Source organism: Homarus americanus, unplaced genomic scaffold (assembly GCF_018991925.1).
Source record: "Homarus americanus isolate GMGI-L3 unplaced genomic scaffold, GMGI_Hamer_2.0 scaffold726, whole genome shotgun sequence".
NCBI classification, from domain to species: Eukaryota; Metazoa; Arthropoda; class Malacostraca; order Decapoda; family Nephropidae; genus Homarus; species Homarus americanus.
This window is the reverse complement of record NW_024742580.1, coordinates 378,611-401,906: the sequence shown is the minus strand read 5'-3', so window position 1 is coordinate 401,906 and position 23,296 is coordinate 378,611. Positions and strand designations below refer to the sequence as shown.

The following is a 23,296-nucleotide window of genomic DNA, read 5'->3' as shown; positions in this document are numbered from 1 at the left end:
CTACATTTTTCCTCTTATAGCTCACCTCTAAACGCCTTCTCTCCCCTTATTGCAATCTAATGGGCGGGAGGAGCAATCATAAGGCATCTGAGTAGGGTACAGTACACCACTTAACTACTAGTTGACCATAGTGCCAACAGTGAAGTGGTCTATCATAGTGCCAACAATGAGGTGGTTAACTATAATGCCAGCAGTGAGGTGATCAATTAGTGCTAGTAGTGAGGTCATCGATCATAGTGCCAACAGTGAGGTCATCGATCATAGTGCCAGCAGTGAGGTCATCGATCATAGTGCCAACAGTGAGGTCATCGATCATAGTGCCAACAACAGTGCCACAGGAGGCAACATACATAACACTACATCATCAAGAGAAACACTATTATCACTATTATCAATATCATCACTATCAATACTCTCAAGGCATTTATTTACCCAACAACAAAACAGTTCCAACAATATTGAACCCTGAAATTTGTCGACAGTAGGGGTGACAAACGTGGTGGCACTGACAGGAAAGTACATAAACAGAGTAACCAATAAGAACGCTGAGAGAACAAATGACAACACTTAAGAGAGACAAATAGTAATGGAAATACAGGTTGGAAATTTTAATTAAGGTAGGAAGGGAATAACTTACGTGGAACAAACGATAACAGGAGACGGCATTACTCTTGTATAAACGAAATGATAATGGCGGCTCAAGTTGACGTATTACTCTTTTGTTTTATTTCGTCTATACGTTTCTCTCGTTTATTTACGTATGTATTTATGTTATGCTACTGGGGAGTTTTTTTTATTTGACTTATTTAACCCCTTGAGTACGAGGATTTAACCCTTTAAATACGAGGATTTAACCCCTTGAGTGAGAAAACCCGCCTTACACTCCCCCTCATAACCTGCCTTATACTCCCCCTCATAGCCTGCCTCATACTCCCCCTCATACATAGCCTGCCTGCCTCATACTCCTCAGCCTGCCTCACATCCTCACCCGCCTCGGGGTCACTCGGGGTCTCTACATCATTTCTTCTCCCTCATAAAAAATCTCCTCAGATATTTGACATTGTGAACCATCTCTCACCTCTTACCCCCCAGCCCCCTGTAGTGAGGTAAAGACCGGTGAGGTAAAGACTGGTGAGGTAAAGACAGGTGAGGTAAAGACTGGTGAGGTAAAGACTGAGTGAGGTAAAGACTGGTGAGGTAAAGACTGAGTGAGGTAAAGACCGGTGAGGTAAAGACTAGTGAGGTAAAGACTAGTGAGGTAAAGACTAGTGAGATAAAGACTAGTGAGGTAAAAACTAGTGAGGTAAAGACTGGTGAGGTAAAGACTGGTGAGGTAAAGACTAGTGAGGTAAAGACTGGTGAGGTAAAGACTGGTGAGGTAAAGACTGGTGAGGTAAAGACTGGTGAGGTAAAGACTGGTGAGGTAAAGACCTGGTGAGGTAAAGAGTGTGAGGTATAAAGAGGTGAGGTAAAGACTAGTGAGGTAAAGACTGGTGAGGTAAAGACCAAAAGACTAGTGAGGTAAAGACTGAGCCGGTGAGGTAAAGACTAGTGACGTAAAAACTGGCTTAATGGCGTGAAATAGGTATAAGTGGAAGAGAAATTTGAACTTTATTAACCACTTGAAAATACGGTAGACTGTTTAAAGTGTCTGAACCATATTGTCACCACTAACACCACCAACACCACCATCAACACCACCATCACCACCATCACCACCACCACGACTTCACCCACACCACAATAAGATCAGGGAACAACCCCTCTCTCTCTCTCTCTCTCTCTTTCTCTCTCTCTCTCTCTCTCTCTCTCTCTCTCTCTCAGCCCCACGTATAAACCCACATTTTTCGTCACATTTTATCGGGTATAATTTTTCACCAGAGTTGTGTCATTAACAACAGTTTTCTCGTTCGTGAATAAGTAAGTAGTGATTTAGAGGGTAATGGAGCCGAGATAAAGAACTCTTTTTATTACCACTTAAAGCTACGATATTTACTGTGTTAGGTGACACTTGTTTCGTGTTGTGCTGTTTTGTGTTGCTCAGAGAGTGTTGTGTTGTGTTGTGGGGTGTTGTGTTGTGTTGTGTCGTGTCGTGTCGTGCTGTGTCGTGTCGTGTCGTGTCGTGTCGTGTCGTGTCGTGTCGTGTTATTTTTTTTGCTATGTTCACTATTTTTTTACCATGAAACTAAATTTTTTCCCTGTCAAAAGAAACTATGAATATTAATACTACACAACACGCCATCCAGGATTCGAAGCAACGTATCTGGGAAAGCCAATTCGAGGCAATAACCACTATACCACCAACCTCGATTATTACCTCGGAATGGTGTGCTTCGTTATGGGGGTTCGAACCCTGGACTGGGCCTTCTGTAATATTCAGATTCGGGGAAAATGCTCTTCTAATACTGTATTATAGTTACACACACACACATACACACATGCACACACACACACACACACGCACACACACACACACACACACACACACATTTATATATAATAACAACAGATAGATAGGTGTGTGTGTGTGTGTGTGTGTGTGTGTGTGTGTGTGTGTGTGTGTGTGTGTGTGTGTGCGTATGTGTGTGTCTCTTTTAATGCATATCGTTCACCACAGCGGGTCGTCACCGTACTCGTCATCTGAACTGACTTAACGTATCAAACTATTGTCGTTTCTCTCACTTTGTGCCTCACTTTATCAGGGTCCAGTATACCTCATTTCGTCTACTCCACCTCATCGTGTTAATAAAAGAGAGAAAAAGTATAATAGAAGGGAGGAAAAACTACTACCCCCAAAAGGTGTAAGACTATATCATCACATTCCTCCTCTGCTTCTATCTTCATTATCTTTTATGGCTTGGCATTTTGATTCTCACTCAACACTAGAAAAAATTCCACCAAACGCTAATGTTCTGACTCAATGATTTTTAGGTTATGGAAATGACGGTCTGAGGCTCTGAGGGATATCTTCCTTGTCGGGTCCAAATACACTGACCCTTAGAGACTTATCCCGTACACCCATCCCTTACCATCCTGGGTCATCTGTACTAAACATCTGTCTTTATTGACCTGACTGAATTATCTCATTAGCCTCTTTCAATAAGGTTCATTCAGGCTAATGTTTAGGAATAATATGAATCCTATTTGTCGTTTTTCGTTATTTTGATTCACAGTCGAGATGATTCTTATTAAACGACAATACAAAATATCCAACAATTTAGTTCCTGTTAAGACAATAATGCAAAGTTCATATTATGATTTACTATTGAGATAATGTCTATTTAAACATAACAAAATACCCATTAAGGTCCACAGTGGCGTTAACGTGTATCACAAGGACGTGTCATAAGAGAGACGGTGACTCAGGTCTTGTGTTACGAGAGTTTAACCCTTTATATGTGTTAGTTTAGCAAGAGTTTGGGCCGTACCGTGAGCTCTGGATACCTGTGAGTCTTCCAGTAAGTTGGGTTGGCCTCCCTACTGCAGCTAACTGTACTGTATAGTGGTCAACTTTACTGCCACTTATTTAATGCTCCTAAACACTGTATCTAATGATGTCCTGAAGTTCCAGTGTTCCTAAGATATCCTGAAGTTCCAGTGTCTAACTTTTGGGTAGGTGTGAGGTATATTAATCTGGTGGTCTTTTATACACAAGAATTACACCAAAAATTCTAAAATTCTTCACATTTTAGAATTTCTGTTCCAGCGTGTCAGTTAGTAATGGAAATACGTACAGTAGTCATACGTACAGTGGGTGGCTGGTCGGGCGCTTATGCTTAGCTAATAGTAATCTACATATTCATGACTGCTACTTCAAAAGGTGTTTATGCAAATGAGCCTTAAAGATCAAGTATATAAAGTAATAATATTATTTTTCCCTTTAACACCAAGTATCAGGAGGTACTGTACGATTCCTTCATCCACCTGGGGAAAAAAATCCGTATATTGTGAATGCTTATATAGAAGGGAACTATTCAAAACTCTCCTGTGTTGTAACTTATGGATACGAAATGGACTAAGCTTCCACTTTTTTTCCCGTTTAGGTGTTTACTAGTTCTTTTTAATTCTTTGTACGAGTAATATTCATGTAGTTCTCATGGCAGCTGAGGAGGAGGAGGGGGGGTGGGTGGGAGGAGGGGGAGCGCTTGACGTGTGGGTGAGTGGGTTAGATTTTAATGGTTCACTCATCTGAGTCATATATCGCCACGTCAATTATCCAGCGATCAGGACAATACACACTGTACTGCATCACTGTTACAATGTACCACACCAATACTACCATGTACTAAATCCCAGCTCCAGTGCACTACAATCTTGTTACACTTTACTACACCACTGTTACACTGCACTAAACAACTGCTCCAATATACGTCACCGTTGCCAAAAATATATATAATACTTTCATAAACTTTTAGGTAAGACATCTACACCACAGCAACTGACAAATACTTTTAAAAAATATTTCCTCTGCAACAATTTCTAAAAAAAAAGAATTTAGCTGTAATAGACAAACTGGGGCGAGAATAAATTTACTATGACAAAACTGACGAATGTTTTGTAAATTGTTGTCCCCTTTAGAGTGAGTATCAGGGGTCAGTCATATCAGGGGCAGTATCAGGGGGAGGGGTGTTATATCAGGGGTAGTATCAGGGGAGGAGGGGTGTTATATTAGGGGCAGTTTCTGAGGGAGGGGTGTTATATCAGGGGCAGTTTCTGGGGGAGAGGTGTTATATCAGGGGCAGTATCAGGGGGAGGGGTGTTATATCAGGGGCAGTATCTTGTCGAGAAGTTATATCAGGGGCAGTATAAGGGGCAGTATCAGGGGGAGAGGTTATATCAGGGACAATATTAAGGGGAGAGTTTTTTATCAAGGGCAATATCAGGGTGGGAGGGGTGCTATATCAGGGAGAGTATCTGGGGAAGGGGGTGTCATATAAGAACTCTGCCTGTCTGTCTGTCTGTCTGTCTGTCTCTCTGTCTGTCTGTCTATCTGTGAACATAAAAACCAGTGTTGTTTTCACGTTGAACTTCGGAACCAATACTTGAATAATAATTGAAATTTATAAAAAGAAAGTAATTCCCAGAGGTGTGAGTGATGGAGTAACAGAGTCTGAATATTCTGAATGAGTATAAAATATGAAGCATTAGTCATTAATATTATCTTAATGATATGTCATAATATAGAGCACCTAACCTAACCTAACCTAACCTAACCTAACCTAACCTAACCTAACCTAACCTAAACCAGGAAAAAGAAAACAAGTAATATCGCAATTCCCTTAAGAGCACCACAGGAATGGAAAAAATACACTGTACTTAAACATTTTCTGGGACCACAATTTACAATCCAGCCATTCTAGATTGTCCTTAAGCTGCCACAGTGTTATCTGCTAATCCAGGACTGAATTGCTTGGAAAAAGATTAAATTCAACGGTGACAATGCGGGTAATAGTTTAAGAACACAAAGGCCATTAAACACGTGATGAGATATCGTATGTCTTAAGCCCGTATTAAAGATGAGGAAGATATTGTGGGAATTCTTTGATATCTCTCAGATAATGGTGAAATTTACGGTGTGGTTTGAGGTTAATGAGAAAGAGGGAAAACAAGAGATAGAGAGAGAGAGAAGAAAAGAAGAGAGATAGGGATGATAATAGGGAGACGGAGAATACTAGAGAGAGATTGGGATACGTATACAGAAAGAGAGATGGAGGAGAGATGAACACAGTAGGAACATAACGAGTTAGTGGATGAAGCGTTCGTATTCTCACCCCAAAAAAAAATAAAAAATAAATAAAAAATAAATAAAGCAAACAAGACTAATATGAAACAACAATTCGAAAACAAAAATAAAAATAATATCTCGTGGGTTTGATGACTAGAGAACAATAACAAAAAACAAACACACAGAAATTTGTTCGTACACCAACAAATATCATCGGGGTGCAATTGTTGACAGTGTTTGTTTTGTTTGGCAAGATCAGGTGAGTAGACCTACCTGTGTGGCTCAGGTAATCGACACTGTGGGCAGTTTATATTGAGAAAAAAAAATAGTTTATATAAATAACATCTAAGGTAATGTATATGATCAACATACATTAAGTTTATATAGATCACAGTGTTTATGTTTTTCACTTTATTAATTATACAACCAATTTAATTTCAATAAACACATAACATAATAATTATATGCTATCTAATTCTCGGGAAAAAGTGGGATAACATTTAGTGTGAATTATGTTTTTCTCATAAATATGTACAATGTTTACGAGGTGTTTAATGGCGATGAAAGGTTGATGTTATTGAAGAAGTAAAGGCACACACACACACACACACACACACACACACACACACACACACACACACACGCTCTCTCACTCACTCAATAATAATATTTCAATGATGCTTTTAACTCTCTTTATGTTCTCATGGGAAAAAATTCTACATTTCTTCCCCGGAAAAAAATTGCACCATTACTACAGAATTTATTTTACGATTTAATGATCAATATTTTACGAATTGTAAAGGAAAAGGAAAAGTAAACACAGAAAAAAAAATAACAGGCCGATTTAACATGGAAATTGTATTCTTAATAAACAAGAGAAATATAATGACAATTTCTCAAAAACGTAAGAAATATTTTTGTGTTTTCAGGAAATATAGAGAGATTTTTACGGCATGAAGTAGAAATAAGATAGAATAAGGAAGATAGGCTAAGATAATGTAGGGAAGGAAGGAAGGAAATTAACACATATGGAGTGAGAAAAATAGATTAGGTTAAGTTAGGTTCGGTTAGATTAGGTTAAGTTAGGTTATAATCCACCAAAACCACTAAGCAAGCTATTTGTACAGGAGTTCACGGTTAGGCTACGGTTAGAGAACAGGAGTATATAGACTTAACGATGGGTAGCGGCAGATTTATTGATATTTATTGACACTGAAGCCGCAGTATATATTGGAAACTGTGAGAACACCATTTTGCAGCAGCCGTCCAAAATGTGTGTGTCATGTAACATAGTGCTCCATATGGTACTGGGATTGTATTAAGGGTTCGATACATTAGTCTTTTGCAGAGAGAAGAGCGTAGGGAGATCTCTGATGGTAAAACACACACACACACACACACACACACACACACACACACACACACACACACACACACACACACACACACACACACACGCACACACACACAAATGTTCTGACATAGGTAAAAAAATGTGGATATAAAGTCGAATAAAAATGTGAAAAATTTATATATATGACATAATATTTCAGCTGACGCCACACTGTTGTTGATATAATAATTTTTGCAGTGAAGCAGAATGAAGCACCGTGTTTACACCTGGTTCCATACAGCTCAATAGGAGTGAGAGAGAGGAACGAAAAACTGTAAATGGTAGAGGGAGATTGAACACGAGAGAGAGAGAGAGAGAGAGAGAGAGAGAGAGAGAGAGAGAGAGAGAGAGAGAGAGAGAGAGAGAGAGAGAGAGAGAGAGACAGACAGGCAAACAAAGAACGAGAAAGAGAGTGTAAACATTTAAGTTAATTATCTCTAACAACGTTCTTTCTTTCTCTCATCACACTTAACCTAACCTAACCTAACTTAACCTAACCTAACCTAACCTAACCAAACCTAACCTACCTACCTACCTACCTACCTACCTACCTACCTACCTACCCGCTTTCTCCTTTCTACCTTAATTAGTTTCCGGCAGGTGATGAAGAGGCTTTACTAACTGTTATTGGAATTCTATTAATATGTGTTGTGTGTGTGTGTGTGTGTGTGTGTGTGTGTGTGTGTGTGTGTGTGTGTGTGTGTGTGTGTGTGTGTGTGTGCGGATTTAGGACAAAGAGGGCGAGGATGAAGAGGGATACGACCATACAACCAGAGGAAGAAAAATAAGATGAAGAACAGGTGTTAATTAAAAGAGTTACCTGAGTCTGTTTCAGGAGGGCAGGTGGAGTTAACGTGACTAGATGGATGGATGTATGTATGTATGTATGTATGTATGTATGTATGTATGTATGTATGTATGTATGTATGTATGTATGTGAGATTATAAAAGAGAGAGAGAGAGAATGGTAAGGTGTTCAGTACAATAAAACTCGACTATGGTGAGTTGCAGAGGATCAAGCGAGTGAAAGGGGTTGGAGTGGGATTGAGTGAGTGGGAGAAACATGAGTGGGGTTTCAGTGAGAGGGAGAAACATCAAGTTGGAGTGGGAGTGAGTGGGAAGGGATGAATAACGAGAATATAGTAAGTACTTCAGTGATATTATTGTTATTGTTGTATTGTTATTGTCGTTATTGTTGTTATTGTTATTGTTGTTATTGTTATTGTCGTTATTGTTATTGTTGTACTGTTATTGTTATTGTCGTTATTGTTATTGTTGTACTGTTATTGTTATTGTCGTTATTGTTATTGAGGTATTGCTATTGTTATTGTCGTTATTGTTATTGTCGTTATTATTATTGTTGTATTGTTACTGTTATTTTCGTTATTGTTATTGTTGTATTGTTATTGTTATTGTTTTTATATTATTGCTGTTGTTATATAAAAGCCCTGGATAAAAGGGACATGCTCTATAAACCTTAAAAAAAAACGCTTCCTATGTAAAAAAAAAGGTAATATATTTGTAAAAAAATATCCACATAAAGGGGAATGGATATCAACTTACCTTATCCCTAAAAGACACAAAACTACTTCTTATTTCTTACTAAAAACGTGAGGAAAGAAAAACGAATTCAATAATAATACGAAGCTTAAGATATTAAACTAAAGATGTGAGGTGCGGAGGAGGGAAGTAAACGAGGTAATAAGACGAGATAAAATGATTTAATGATACGTGAATAAGTATTGTTTATTTAAGGAGATGATTGTGTTTAATTGTGATGTTAATATGGAGGTAATGATTGTGTTGGTTTGATAGATGTTTAAGTGTAAAGTGTTTTATTTATGTTTATTATTATTAGTAGTAGTAGTAGTAAAATCTTATCATCATTATCATTAACATTATTGTGGTTATCATTATTACTTCCCATAAGTTATAAAGGAAAATCAATTCAGGACCAATTCAAGATTTTCATCACTTAAGTTGGGAGAAAAAATCCACCAAAACCTGAACCTTTGTAGAAAGTTGCTTTTTTTCCGACATACAATCAACTTAATAACGACGTAACTTGTAAATGAAAGCTTATATACGTGTGTCAGTAATCTTGTTTGTCGGTGTTAGGGCGTAACTACCGTGCGGCCTCACTTTGATGCTAGAATTAACCATGTAATCTAATTTCAATGGGATCATTTTGTACGATATCATTGGCTCTCACTGAGGTGTATATGAACACAATTAATTTGTAAGTAATGGAACGGCAGGCAGTTTGGTGATTCCGCTTTCCAAATCTGAAATAAAGCCGAGAGGTTTACCCACAATATACCTTTATGATAACTATCTCACTCTAATCTATGTTTTGTTTTTGTTAATTAAGTAATTATTTGTTTATAACTTTACTTATGTATGTATATATTTGTGAGTAAGTTAAGGATGATTTTCAGGTACAGTGCCAAAATATTTCTCTATTCAACATAAAGGTACACGAGGAGAAAGAGAGAGGCGCTGTGTGTAGTAAACTCACTGTGTCAGAAATAACAAATCAGGCGTCTGGGAGAGTTAAACACACAAATTATAGGAAGTTGACAAACAAACCATGAGAAGGTGGCAAACAAACCATAGTAAGGTAACAAACTATGGTAAGATAACAAACAAACAATAAGTAGGTGACAAACAAACCATAGTAAGGTATTGAGAGATGGTGAGAGATGAGACCAGATAGTTCCTACCTGTGTCTCTACGCCGGTGTGAGAGACAGTACTCACCCTGGTATTGACTTAAACGTTAACTGGATATTATTGTCATGGTCAACACTGTAGTGGACCTTTAGGATAACAACAAAAGGTTCCATACGAGGTGGTGGACAGCCAGCCAACAACAAAAACACCCCGACTGGTCATTAGGTTCCCCCTTGGTGATATTTTATACAAGACCGGAAGGATGGGGGGAGTTATGGCGGTAGCGAGAGGAACTTCGATATAAACTTTTAATGGAAGGGAAATTGAAGTAACCATCGGCCCTAGATGAGATGTGCTCCCTCCTTTCACTGCCAAACTTTTCACAGAAATCACCAAGAATCTCAGAGATGGTAAACTTTCTATAAGACTCTTGGGAATAGCTTGAACATATTTCTCTCGCTTGATTTGAGATGCTCGGTAAGAAGAGTGGGCAATTTATTAAAGTATTACGAAGAAGAAGTCGAGCTAATGCCTCGCTTTTGAAAAATGTGATTATGCTTGTCTTCTGCCAGTTTCCCAAACAGATATTGACAATGACGTAAGTGAAACTGACAAGCAATATTAATTTCATTGTTGGATTCGATCTTTCACAGTCAGTTCATCTTGCTTGAATGAAAAGTTAATAAAATGAACCTAGATACACCTCGTGCTCTAGGAAACGAGAAGTTGTAGTCTTATGATAAACTTATGCTTTCATTAATCACTGTAACTTACATTCATTACTGTAATTGACACTGACTTTCGAGAACTCTACGTAATTAAGGAGGCACCTGGTGCATAACTAAACACACAAGAGAGATGGAGACTTTATATGGTACTGGACTATATAAAGTTCCTCGTGACTGAAGGCTCAAGACCGTAACATACCCTAGACCTATTCAACACCACCAATACGTTTATACTGACATTTCAACACCACAACACCCGAGAGAGAAACAAAATCGCAGCGCTTCACAACACAAGAAACCAAAATATCATTGCCGAAACATATTGCAGATGTTTGGAATCCCGGCAACAAGTTTAAAATGACTTTATATGTCGCTTCAACTGTACGATGTCATAGTTCCTCATGACCCAAGACTCATGGCTGAGACATATCCCTGGGTCTTGGCATTTCCATCAACAAGTCCACATTGAAGTTGTCAAACCTGTTCTGACACTTCACCTGAGGCGTTTTCTTTGATGGATATGAAATTTCTCTCCCACGGCTTCAACCTTCGCGCTTTTTGGAGTTCCATCTTATTTGGATCTTGACGTCAGAAGCAGCATCCTAATCCTGTTTCCTTCAGGAGACTTTCTGCACCTTTAGCCAGTGGTATTGTCAGGCAACACTAAGAACTAGGAACCCCCAAGCTTCTCTTCCTGTAAGATCCCACAGACTAATGCGCCTGAGGTTTCATGAAACACCTCTGTATGTTCATCCTTATCAGTGATTTTCATCGACTAAAACTACCAGAGGAAATTCCACGAAACATAACCTATGACATGAAAGAGGAAATAATTTGCTTTACGCCAGATGAAGTAAGACCCCATTTGCTTTATGACAGATGAAGTGGACCCCATTTGCTTTACAGATGAAGTAAGACCCCATTTTCTTACGCCAGATGAAGGAAGACCCATTTTTACGCCAGATGAAGTAAGACCCCATTTCTTTACGCCAGATGAGTAAGACCCCATTGCTTTACGCCAGATAGTAAGACCCCATTTGTTTTACGCCAGATGAAGTAAGACCTCATTTTCTTTACGCCAGATAAGTAAGACCCCATTTGCTTTACGCCAGATGAAGTAAGACCCCATTTGTTTTACGCCAGATGAGTAAGACCCCATTTGCTTTACGCCAGATGAAAAAAAGACCCCTTTACGCCAGATGAAGTAAGACCCCATTTTCTTTACGCCAGATGAAGTAAGACCCCATTTGCTTTACGCCATATGAAGTAAGACCCTATTTTCTTTATGATGGCTGACGCAACGACCCATCTTCTTTACGGTTGAAGTAATGTAATTCTGATGGGATTTCTTTCGATACATGTGATAGGAAAAAAAGGGTGAAGTGAAGTTTCCTGTTCCAGCGCCATCCGTCCTGAATATCCTATCAGATCACAGTTGGGAGTCTCTCTCTCTCTCTCTCTCTCTCTCTCTCTCTCTCTCTCTCTCTCTCTCTCTCTCTCTCTCCTGTTTCCTTGTCTCTTCGGTATTCAACCAATGATGATGAGATGATGATGATGATGATGACAACCCAACTAACTGACTTACATATGCTAAAAACAAATGCTGAAACGGTGACCCAAAACCACTGGATATCCCGACGATAACATACCACGCTATATATCATTCTTGCTATAGGGTAAAAACATGGACTACGAGTTGTGTGTAATAAGGCCAGTGTTTATTTACGCCAAGAGCCTGATGAACGGGAGTATTTTGTCAGGTTGTAATTCTCACAGGAAACAGGATCTCTGGTGTATAGTAGAGCCTGTGTTTATTTACAGAGAAGCTTGATTAACGTGAATACTTTGTCTGGATATAATTCTCACGCGGTACAGGATCTCCGTGTAGTGAGGTCATTCTTTATTTACTGAAGACCGTGATCAGCGTGAAAATTTTTCTAATTTACAATTCTCACAGGTTACAAGATCTCTGCTAGCTAGTGAGGCTAGTGTTTATGCACGTCATCACTTGATTTACTTGCATATATTGATAACTAGTAATTCACACTCCACACCTACTAGGAATCATATAGCTACTTCACGACTTAAAAGAGTCTTGAGTACATGTAAAACTAAGGCCGTGTGGCCTAACGGATAAGGCGTCGGACTTCGGATCCGAAGATTGCAGGTTCGAATCCTGTCACGGTCGAATTTTATTAAGTGACAAAGTTTTGTCACTGGCCTATTGAATACTCTCAATATCTTCCTGTTTATACATAATAATGATAATAATAGTGACAATAATACGAGAAGTTATGATAATACATATAATAATAATTAAAATACCGATAATAATAATAATAATGATATTAATAATAATAACAAAACTAGCACCCCAAATTAAGGAGCTGTACGACCCAGTTTTAAGGAGACTTAAAAAATGACCAGACAAAAGCCAACTGCATTGGCTATTCAATCAACCTCCAAGAAGTAAAGTAATACCAAGATGAAAATTCCCACTGACCTAAAAACCCACTTCAAAAAATTCCACAGAAGGATCTCCCATCCATGGAAGCATCGTAGACAAAATCCCACCAATTCAAGGTTCTTCAAGATATAGTAAGTTAGGTTAGCTCAGTTTAAGTTAGGTTGGGTTTGAGCTAATAAAGGTTTGATTAGGTTAGGTTAGGTTATACTTAATTCTCTCCAACAACCTCGTATAGTTGTATCTGGCATCACTGTTAATTTTATATGCTGGGAGAGACATACTGACAAAAATAAGAAAACGAAAGAGTAGTAAACATATCAGCCTCCAGGGTCATGACTATACATTAAATCAGTAGTTTGTTGTGTAAATATTATAAGGTAGACAGAGACAACCGGTTATGGGAAGTGATTACGCCTTCCCTTCCCTTCCCTTTCCTTCCCTTCCCTGCCCTTCCCTTCCCTCCTCCATTCCCCTTCCCGCCTCTCCTCTCCGTCTCTTCCCTCCCATATCCATCCCTCCCTTCTCTCCCCTCCTACCCCTTCCCTACTCTCTCTTTCTTCCCTTCAAACCACATCACTCCCTTAACCCCTTTCCTATCCCCATCCCCTCTCCTTCACCTCCCATTCCTATATTTCACCCTCCCTTCCCTACTCTTCTCTTCCTTCGCCATCCCCATCTCTCTACCCCCGCCATCTCCTCCCTACTTTCCTGTCGATAATCATTACCTGCCCCGCGGGAGGCGCTCACCTGTCCCCGAGGATACCTGAGTCACGCACCTGGACCAGCCCTTCCGCACCCTAATGCTCTCTCTCTCTCAATACTATATCCAGTATATATATATATATATATATATATATATATATATATATATATATATATATATATATATATATATATATATATATATATATATATATATATATATATATATATATATATATATATATTTATTTATATATATTTAACGTTATCATTCCTCCCATTGTCGTGTTATCTTGCAAACATCACTGTAACATACTCAGGTATTTAGGTATATACACAAGACATTGATCACCGTACTCACGTGATCGTCAGGGCGAGGAGGAAGGCTTACAGACGCTACATCAGCCCTGGGTTGAGCCGCGCGACACACTGTGAAAGTCTGCGGTGTTCTCTACCCACGTTTCACTTACTCTCACATTATATAATCCCGTCCTTCTCCCTGTCGTTAATATCTCTTTAAAATCTTATGTCCGTCATCTTTATACTGTTTAGAAAAAAAATCTCCTCAAATTGTTATATATTATGTTTACTGTTTTTCTTGACAAATAAGTGACTGAGTTTGTAGTTATTAAATGCATTTAAATATCGTATCTTGATTTATGGTACCTCTCTCTCTCTCTCTCTCTCTCACTAACCCTCTCTCTCACTAACCCTCTCTCTCACTAACCCTCTCTCTCATTTCCGCTGTTTCAAATGCTCGTTCAGTTGAAACCGTTTAATTAGGGGCCAAATTATATACAGTAAATTTCTTCTACGGTCAGAGGAAAAACTGTTGCTAAATACACACACCAGCTAGAGACCTAATGCAGGTGTAATGATATTCGTGTATTCAGAGATTCAGAAAGATCAACAATAGTACGGTACTTTTATCGTATTATAGTATTAGGTTGTATTGTGTTTCACCAGCTGTTTAGTCTTTGTTATATTTATTTAACTTTTTTGAGAAGAAAGAAGGTGTAGTAGAATGGATACAATGTTTGTCTTTAGTGCCAGTGATGTCCTATTCGCCCCATAGGTTATCCCTGTGAGTATTTACTTTTACAGTTGGGGGAGTGAAGGTGTTGAGAGCAGTGGAGGCTAATCTGTACTTAAAACTTTACCTATTGGGTCCATTTCAGAGAGAGAGAGAGAGAGAGAATACAGCCCCAGAAGAGCCTTAGTCTCATTTTATAGCCAATTTTGTCCGACTGCTTTATGTGGTAGTCTAAGAGAGTCATTTGGCTACTTCTCACTACTATAACTTATGATGTGGCCCGCTTATGACGCGCTGGCTTTGTTACTCTTAAGTGATTCTGAGAGAGAGAGAGAGAAAGACCCACATTATAGCTTTGCAGGTATCGGATGTAACCTAGATAGATGGTGAAGGCGATAGGAGTAATAGGCTTTTAACAAGATGAAATATTCTCATCCCAATTTGCAACAGAATTTAACTTGGGTGATTCAGAGGGAAGGTAACAATTTTTCAACCTACCTGGATAGTATCAGGTGGGCGTGAGGTCACTCTTGTTTGTGTGTAATCAAGGTTTATATATACAGCCTTTTATATAATGTTTCTACTCAGGTAAACCAATTTATCAAGAGTTTGTATATCAAGAAGATTGTTTTTCTTCATTCGGAAATAATAATGACATAAACTCGAGTGAACAACGACTTAAAGACGCAGAGATAACATCAAGTCCACTCCTCCTCTTTAGTTCCTCCTGCATCGGGTAAACAAAAGCAGGAGCCTCAGACACTTTAGACTTAGAAGCATAACAACTCCTGAAGACAATGTAGACAAACCTCAGAGTTCCACTATCTCGAGGTAAATGAGGGATGTTCCTATAAAGAGATGTCCCAAGGATATATCGAAGACATAATGAGACACAGATAGTTGAGGATTTGAGGCAGAAAAAATTACGTTGGATAATGGATTATTTTTTTACTGCATCGACCACAAGAGTAATGACGACGAGGACTATACTGCCTGGGGTTTATCTTTGATGGTATATAGATACGTCTATAGCAAGAAACAACTGTACTTAGATTAATTGAAGAGGAAGATTTGATAAAGGAACTCGCGCTGGTGTTGGTCATCAAAGCTGACCCAAGTATGAAGAAACTGAGAGAGAGAAAGGAAAGGGAATTCATTGGAGAGTAAATTCACAGTGTTGGTGTAGGAGGAGGAGGAAGAGAAGAGGAGGAAGAGAAGAGGAGGAGGAGGAGGAAGTAATAAATATGGTGTAGTTGTAGCAGATGGGTCCCACAATATTTTACTTTATATCTTAATGAAATGACTCAAGCCAGAATATAATGGAGATGTATAAGAACTTAAGGTTCTGTAGCCACGTTAGAGAGAGAGAGAGAGAGAGAGAGAGAGCCTGTGGAACAATGTCTTTTTTAGGACTCGATCAGTTAGACATTCAGTGTTAAAATATCTATTACGGTAATGAAATAGGTTTAGTAATCAACGCCCTAGACCGTAGAGTGAGGTTGGTATGTACGTACTTCTGGGCCCTTCATTGGCACACACACACACACACACACACACACACACACACACGTTAACCCAAAGATACTCTTCTATCCATAACCATGACAAAAGAGTTTAACGTATGACAATAAAGCAGGAAGATCCTCTGATAAACGATCGATTTATTATGCGCCATTGTGAACCTGTTCCTCCAGCCCGCGGGAGTGAGCAGGTCTGGGCGTCATATATAAGATTCCACTACAATTCACTATATTTTATCACAGTGCTGAGGGGCCGTAACGAAGCTTGGCAGACACACAGGCGGTGCTCCCTTGGGTGTGCTGGAGGATGAAGCTCACCTCCCCGACCTCCTTAGTCTATAAACTACTTACCCCCTGACAGACCAAAACAAACGTGGGTGAAATACAACACTGTGTCATTAATTAATTGATTTAAATCCATCACAAGTAGAGTTTTAGCATCAGTAAGTAGAGTCAGAGGCGAAAATAATGTAGTATGGATAAGAATAAAAAAGGAAATTCGATCACAGTGAAACCCTCGCGTTCCCTGATAGACGATGAAGGACGGTGGATTCAAGGCTGTGAAGACTGGGATAGAGGAGTAAGATCCGTTCTATAAAGGGATTTGTTGTTCTCTAGACTGTGTACACTAAGCGAGCAGATAGTCAGAAGAGGAGTGGTAATAGAGGTGTGTTAGAACGAGCATTATCAGTGACTAGTGAGAGTGAAGCTATTTACAGAGTGAGAGTGGTAGCTAGAGAGAGTGAAGCTATGTACAGAGTGAGGGTGGTAGCTAGAGAGAGTGAAGCTATTTACAGAGTGAGGGTGGTAGCTAGAGAGAGTGAAGCTATTTACAGAGTGAGAGTGGTAGCTAGAGAGAGTGAAGCTATTTTGAGAGTGAGAGTAGTAGCTAGTGAGAGTAAGAGTTTGTAGCTAGTGAGAGAGAAGCTATTGCCAGAGTGAGAGTGGTAGCTAGTGAGAGTGGTACCTAGTGAGTGAAGATATTGCCAGAGTGAGAGTGAGAATGGTAACAGCACCGTATCAAGACGAAGTTAATTTACCTTCAGCGGCTGAAAGTGAAGGCGAGAAGATATTGAAAGAATTATGGAGCATTACAGGCAGATGGCCGGATACCCCATTAACGAAGACATAAACCAAGACCTTATTGCCATCCACCTGACTACCTAATTGGAGGTGTGAGGTCGTTCCTGTCTTTATCGACGAAAAAGAAAAAAATGCTGTTAAGTGTTGATAGGCAAAAACGACATTAGAGTTATTGATCTTTAACACCATAAGTTGATTTTTCTCATAGCGATTTTTTGTAGGTAAATTAATAAACTTCAAACTTTCTACATCGTCTCTCTCACCCTATTCGAAAACGCTCTCAATAAATTTATGACTTTACATCTGAATACAAATATCCCTGTTAGAACACACTGAATAAATATGATAATCTTCCTCATTTTAATAATCTAGACATCAACTTTGGACAGATATGGTAGTGACAGAAACGTACGGGGAGGGGTGACTGTTTCAGCTCCTGTCTACCATCTGCTTAATATTTTTCACTGGCAACTCTGTGACTTATTAGTATATCTATGATTCTCCCACTAGAAGCCTTAAGTTATTATATTGAAAGCTTTAAGACTCTTTCAATGGCAACACTAAGACTCATTTAGTGGCAATTCTCAAGCTCTTTTAGTAACAGCTCTAAGGCTCTTTCGGTAACAACTCTAAGGCTCTTTCACCCAACAACACTGCCCACTTTACTAACAGAGGTAAATGTCTTCCACTATAAGTAATGGGAAATAACAAGCTTTTAACGGGACCTGTCAGACACTGTTACGTTGTGTTAAAATTCAAAACCTGATGAACTCGTCCACTTACCAAACTAAAGCCAAGATTAATAGTCAATAATTCAAGATTTACTTAACAGAGACTGAGCATATGACCTGGAACAACAACTAAGAGATCAAACGAATAAAACTTTCTTTTGTGATGGGACGTAGAAAGTTTATCATCATGAACATTGCGTCTTTTTTCATAATAAAAGTCAAATTAATTGTCAACATAGCCAGATTAACTGAGGTTCTTCTTTATACAGATGGGTAAGTACAGTTTGCTGGATCAAACGCAGAGAAAGCAGAAAAGCAAACATATGCTTGCTTGTGCTCGAAGGCAAGAGATGGTTTATGAATCAGCATCAGTGAAGAGTCAGGTAGTGTGTTGGTGAAGAGGTGAGAATATCTAGCTGCGTCCCACACGATATAGATGAGAAGGAGGAGGAAGACGAGGAGGAGGAGGAGGAGTAGGAAAAGGAAGACGAGGAGAAGGAGAAGGGGGAAGAAGAGGATAAAGCGGATGAAGATGAGTGGGAAAATGATGAGGAAAAGGAAGAGGAGAAAATAAAGGTAGGGGGGGGGAGGAGAAGCAGAAGGAAGAATATGAGGTAGAGAACGAGGAAGAAGAGAAAGAGTAGAAAGAAATGAAGATGAAAGGCAACATAATCTGAGTGTGTGGGACAGCAACAATTGAAATATGCAAGTCACTGTGTGTGTGTGTGTGTGTGTGTGTGTGTGTGTGTGTGTGTGTGAGGACGCAAATGAGATAAAAAGACCATAATCATAGTTTTATTGTTTCCATGTGAGTATAAACGGATGCCTGATTTTATCATAGTGGCTGGTAATGAAGAGTAACTAGCAGGTATACTCTCTCTCTCTCTCTCTCTCTCTCTCTCTCTCTCTCTCTCTCTCTGTTCCCTCTCCCTTCCGCTCTTTATCTTATCTATCTATATCCCTCTCTCTCTTTTTCTCTCACACAGGGAGGGGCATTTTTCCCTCTCTCACAACGATGCACATTTTCCCTCTGCAAAAAGCATGTCGTTCTTCACGTAGGAATTTGGGTCATTTTATTTTGCTCTCAGAGTGGGAGGACTGATTTAGGAGGCAGTGTTGTATATTTCTGACGAGCTCTCTATTTTTCCTATTTCTTTAGCGAGTGACAATTTTTAAACTATTGAGGGTGATGATTTTAAGCTATATATATATATATATATATATATATATATATATATATATATATATATATATATATATATATATATATATATATATATATATATATATATATATATATATATATATATATATATATATATACTGTATATACGACCTTCGACCTGCGGTATGTGAGTAAGACAATTGTGTGTGTGTGTCCATACAGACACCAAGGGCGGCGCTATATCACCACATTTATCTGTTAATATATTCTGTACTTTCTAAACTTTATACTTTATTCACAAGCATAACTGTATAAAAGCCTATACTTATAATAATGCCTTTGTGTTGTTTTATCAAAATTTACAACTTAATAAACATCAAATAGAAACATTTTGTACAGCCTGGACGAGTCCTCTCAGGAAGAGTCAAAACAAAGTGTTATGGATCCTGTGATTAAATTCCTTCAAACGTTGAACAGCGTAACAATGTTAACACGTCATCAAACATTTTTTCTCTCGTGTGAAAATCCTATTACAGCTTAACAGCCTCTTAATGCTAGTGTCAAGAGGAAATACTGTCTATCTAAGTCTCTCTCTCTCTCGCTCTCTCTCTCTCTCTCGCCCTGTAATAATATGCTATTCCTCCTCTTTCTCTCTTTATTTTTCTGCCCATCTCTTTCCCTCTTTCTCCTTGTTACACTCTATTATCCCCCCCCCTCCCGTCCCCCACTCCACTACATGAACGATTTTACATATATATTTATTGAAAAAAAATTTCTTGATGTTTTATTGTATTTTATGTTTTCTATATATTTCACCAACTGATCTGTATCGAAGAGAGAGAGAGAGAGAGAGAGAGAGAGAGAGAGAGAGAGAGAGAGAGAGAGAGAGAGAGATATCTGGTAGTCAACTATCAACAGAGTTTTGTATTATTATGCCCGAGTGTGTGTGTGTGTGTGTGTGTGTGTGTGTGTGTGTGTGTGTGTGTGTGTGTGTACAAAACAAACACAATTCATCTTATTAACCAACACAATGGAAGAAAATATTTGTGTATTTTTATGTTGTTCAATAATTTACAACACTTTTGATAGGATAATTTGTTGTTGTTGTTTTTGTTGTTGTTGTTGCTGCTGATGTTGTTGGTTGTTGTTGTTGTTTTTGTTGTTGTTGTTGTTGTTGTAATTAGATGATGTGGTCGAATTTGATTTATTTTGGCTTCCACACTCTGTCTTCACATCATGTCTTTAGTGGGAGAGAAATTTGACTTTTCCGTCCACCTTGGTAAGAATTCTTGGAAAGATTTTGACGGTTGTGAAAGATTTGAAGGATTATGAAGAAGTTGGGCGGATTTTGAAGGATTAATGAAGGATTTGGCCAGATTTTGTAGGATTTACGTCTTCTTGTCTCACTCACCATAAATTTGTGTTAACAGACAATTGAATTTCTTTTCTTTATTTTTTTTTTTATTTTTTGATAAATTTTGGTGATATTTTTCATGAGGGATTTAGGCAGATTATTTGAAACCGATTTTAGGATTTCATAATACTTCTTAAGGATTATGGAAGAGTTTGTTAGGATTTTATTTAGGATTTTCGACTGTAGGAGATAAATTCCAACATTGTCTGGTTTGCTCTCTGTATTTTGTTGACAGATTTTTTAATTCAGCTTTCAAGGATTTCATTGGATTTTTAAGACGTATTTTAAGTATGATTTCAGCTGGATTTTTTCATGGATTTTCCTGTTTTCCTCCACACTGTTCAATATTAACAGATTTCTAAATTTCTCTGCAGTATTTTCTCACAAGGTTTTACCCGATTTTATTGATTTCACTTAAATTTAGAAGACTTTCACATATTGCATAAGGCAGATTTAGGATTCATATGGCCTTCAGATTACATACATCCTTTCTTTAATCCTCTTATAAGGATTTTGAGGAATACTGGACGAGATTATAGGAGGAGGATAACGATTTAGGATGCGTTTATGTTGACTTTAGGAGGATTTAATTTTTGGTAGGATAGGATTTTTGGGTTGGTGGCGGTTCACTGCACACTACCTCATTAGTGGACAAATTGTTGACTTCACCGAGGGACTAAGGCTAATTTTAGAGGAGAATGAGAGTGTTTTCACGCGCTGATGACGTGAGCTGGGGTGAGTGGGGGAGGAGAGGGAGAGAGAGGGAGAGAGAGGGAGAGAGAGAGTGGGAGAGAGGGATGAAGAGGGAGAAGATGGGAAAATAAAGGGAGGAGGGGAGTAGGAGGAAGAGGAGGGAGACGGAGAGGTGGGGAGATGATGTGAGGTGTGGGAGGTGAGAGGGAAAGGGACAGGGAGAGGGAAAGAAGAGGAGAGGAGATGGGAGAATAAAGAGAGGGAGAGAAGGAGGAGAAAGGAGACGAAGAGGTGGAGAGATGATGATGTGAGGTAAGGTGAAGGGAGTAGAAAGGAGAGAGAGAGAGACGAAGAGGGGGGAAGGAGGAGGGCGGGAGAGGAGAGAAGAGAGAAGGATAAGGAGGAAAAGAAGAGGTGAAGCGAGGGGGAGAGAGGAGGAGGAGGAGGAGGAGGATAGGAACATATACGAAGATAAAGAAAGAATCGATGTTTTAGTCAATTTAATTCACATTCCTAAGAGTAAAAATTTGCATCACATAGGATCTTTGTATAGGCATCCGTGACCATATTAACTACCTTAAGATTACATTTAACCATCCTTAAAGACCATCATCTTGGTTAATTGTAGGCCTTAATTAGTATGTTCAAGAATATGTAGTAGTGAAGTTTAAAGGAAAATGATATTGTTAAAAGAAAACAATATCGGTGTCTTGGGGTTAAAGTAATCAGCTTTACTCAGGATCTCATTATAGCTGTTGTCCAACTTGCTGATTAACGATCCAGCCTCAAAAGTCTTAAAAGCTTGATAATCCGACTTGCTAATCACCCTCAAATCAATTTCGCCTATCACTTGACGGTCATTAGCAAGTCTGATTATCCAACAATCCAACATTTTTCAGGCCGGATTCTTTGGTCGAATTTTCATATATCACAGGAAGGACTGTGTGTGTTTTTTTCTCTGGATGGGAGGAGCAGCACCAAGCCTTAGGTCATGCATAATTCACACAAGATTTGTGAGCTACAACTCAGCTGTGGATTGAACCTTTTACATGGTGAAGACAAATGGTCGACTCTGGGTACGTGTTGGTGTATAAACCTTCCGTGTTTATCTTGTGGACGGTCCACCAACACGTTATGGTACGTTTCCTGTGTGACTTTCCAAACTCTGGGGTGTGAGGGGGGGGGGATGCTTGGGTTGTGTGAGGAGGGAGGGAGGGAGGACAACTAGTGCCATCTGTATCTAGTGGAGCTCCCCGGTCCGCTGCCTTATAACTTTACCACTAGAGAAAATACACCGAAAGTTTCACTGCCTAAAACCACAACTCTTATATATTATTGTGTCGTTATATACTAGAGTTAACATGTACGTAAAGGGTATATGATTGGTCTCGGACTGCACACAAAGGCATCATTCGTATGGGGTTATATTAGCATGAAGGGCCCTGACGACTCAACTCCCTATCAGCCATACTCAGGCAACTGTCCTGTGTATGTCGCCAGAAACGATCTTACTGGGGACTATATGAGAACCTCTTTAGATATATCAGTACAAATACGGCCTTAGGTACAGTGAATCCATATTATCACTTCGTCAGACAGGTGTTGGCTATATACACGTCACTCTATCTGTCTAAAACATAAATATATAAAGAATTTTGTTTGCCATATCTTATAGACAAAACAAGGACCGACAGTCACTAGCACCAATAGCTTAACTCCGTCCGTGAAAGATGTCTTTATGGAAAACTAACTTCGCCAGACTAACGTTCGCTTACCATTTATTCGCAGAGGAATGACTTTTTACGATACGGTCACACTCTATTAGCCTGAGCGGTTGAATCGGCTTATGAATGATGGTCTGGGGGTCTGACTCCATTACTCTGATGTTCTCGTTCCTTAGGTCATTTAGCACCGGATACTTGAGACCCGCTCTGTATTATACCTCCTGACGGCGTTGTTCATCTCCATCA

At 39.0% G+C, this 23,296-nt stretch overlaps 1 non-coding gene across 1 annotated transcript; it reads left to right on the top strand.

The window, feature by feature from the left end:
* The first annotated feature begins 12,633 nt into the window (after window positions 1-12,633).
* On the top strand, window positions 12,634-12,706 carry Trnar-ucg. Its single transcript has one exon. It is a non-coding gene; the product is annotated as a tRNA-Arg (tRNA).
* Window positions 12,707-23,296: the final 10,590 nt, after the last annotated feature.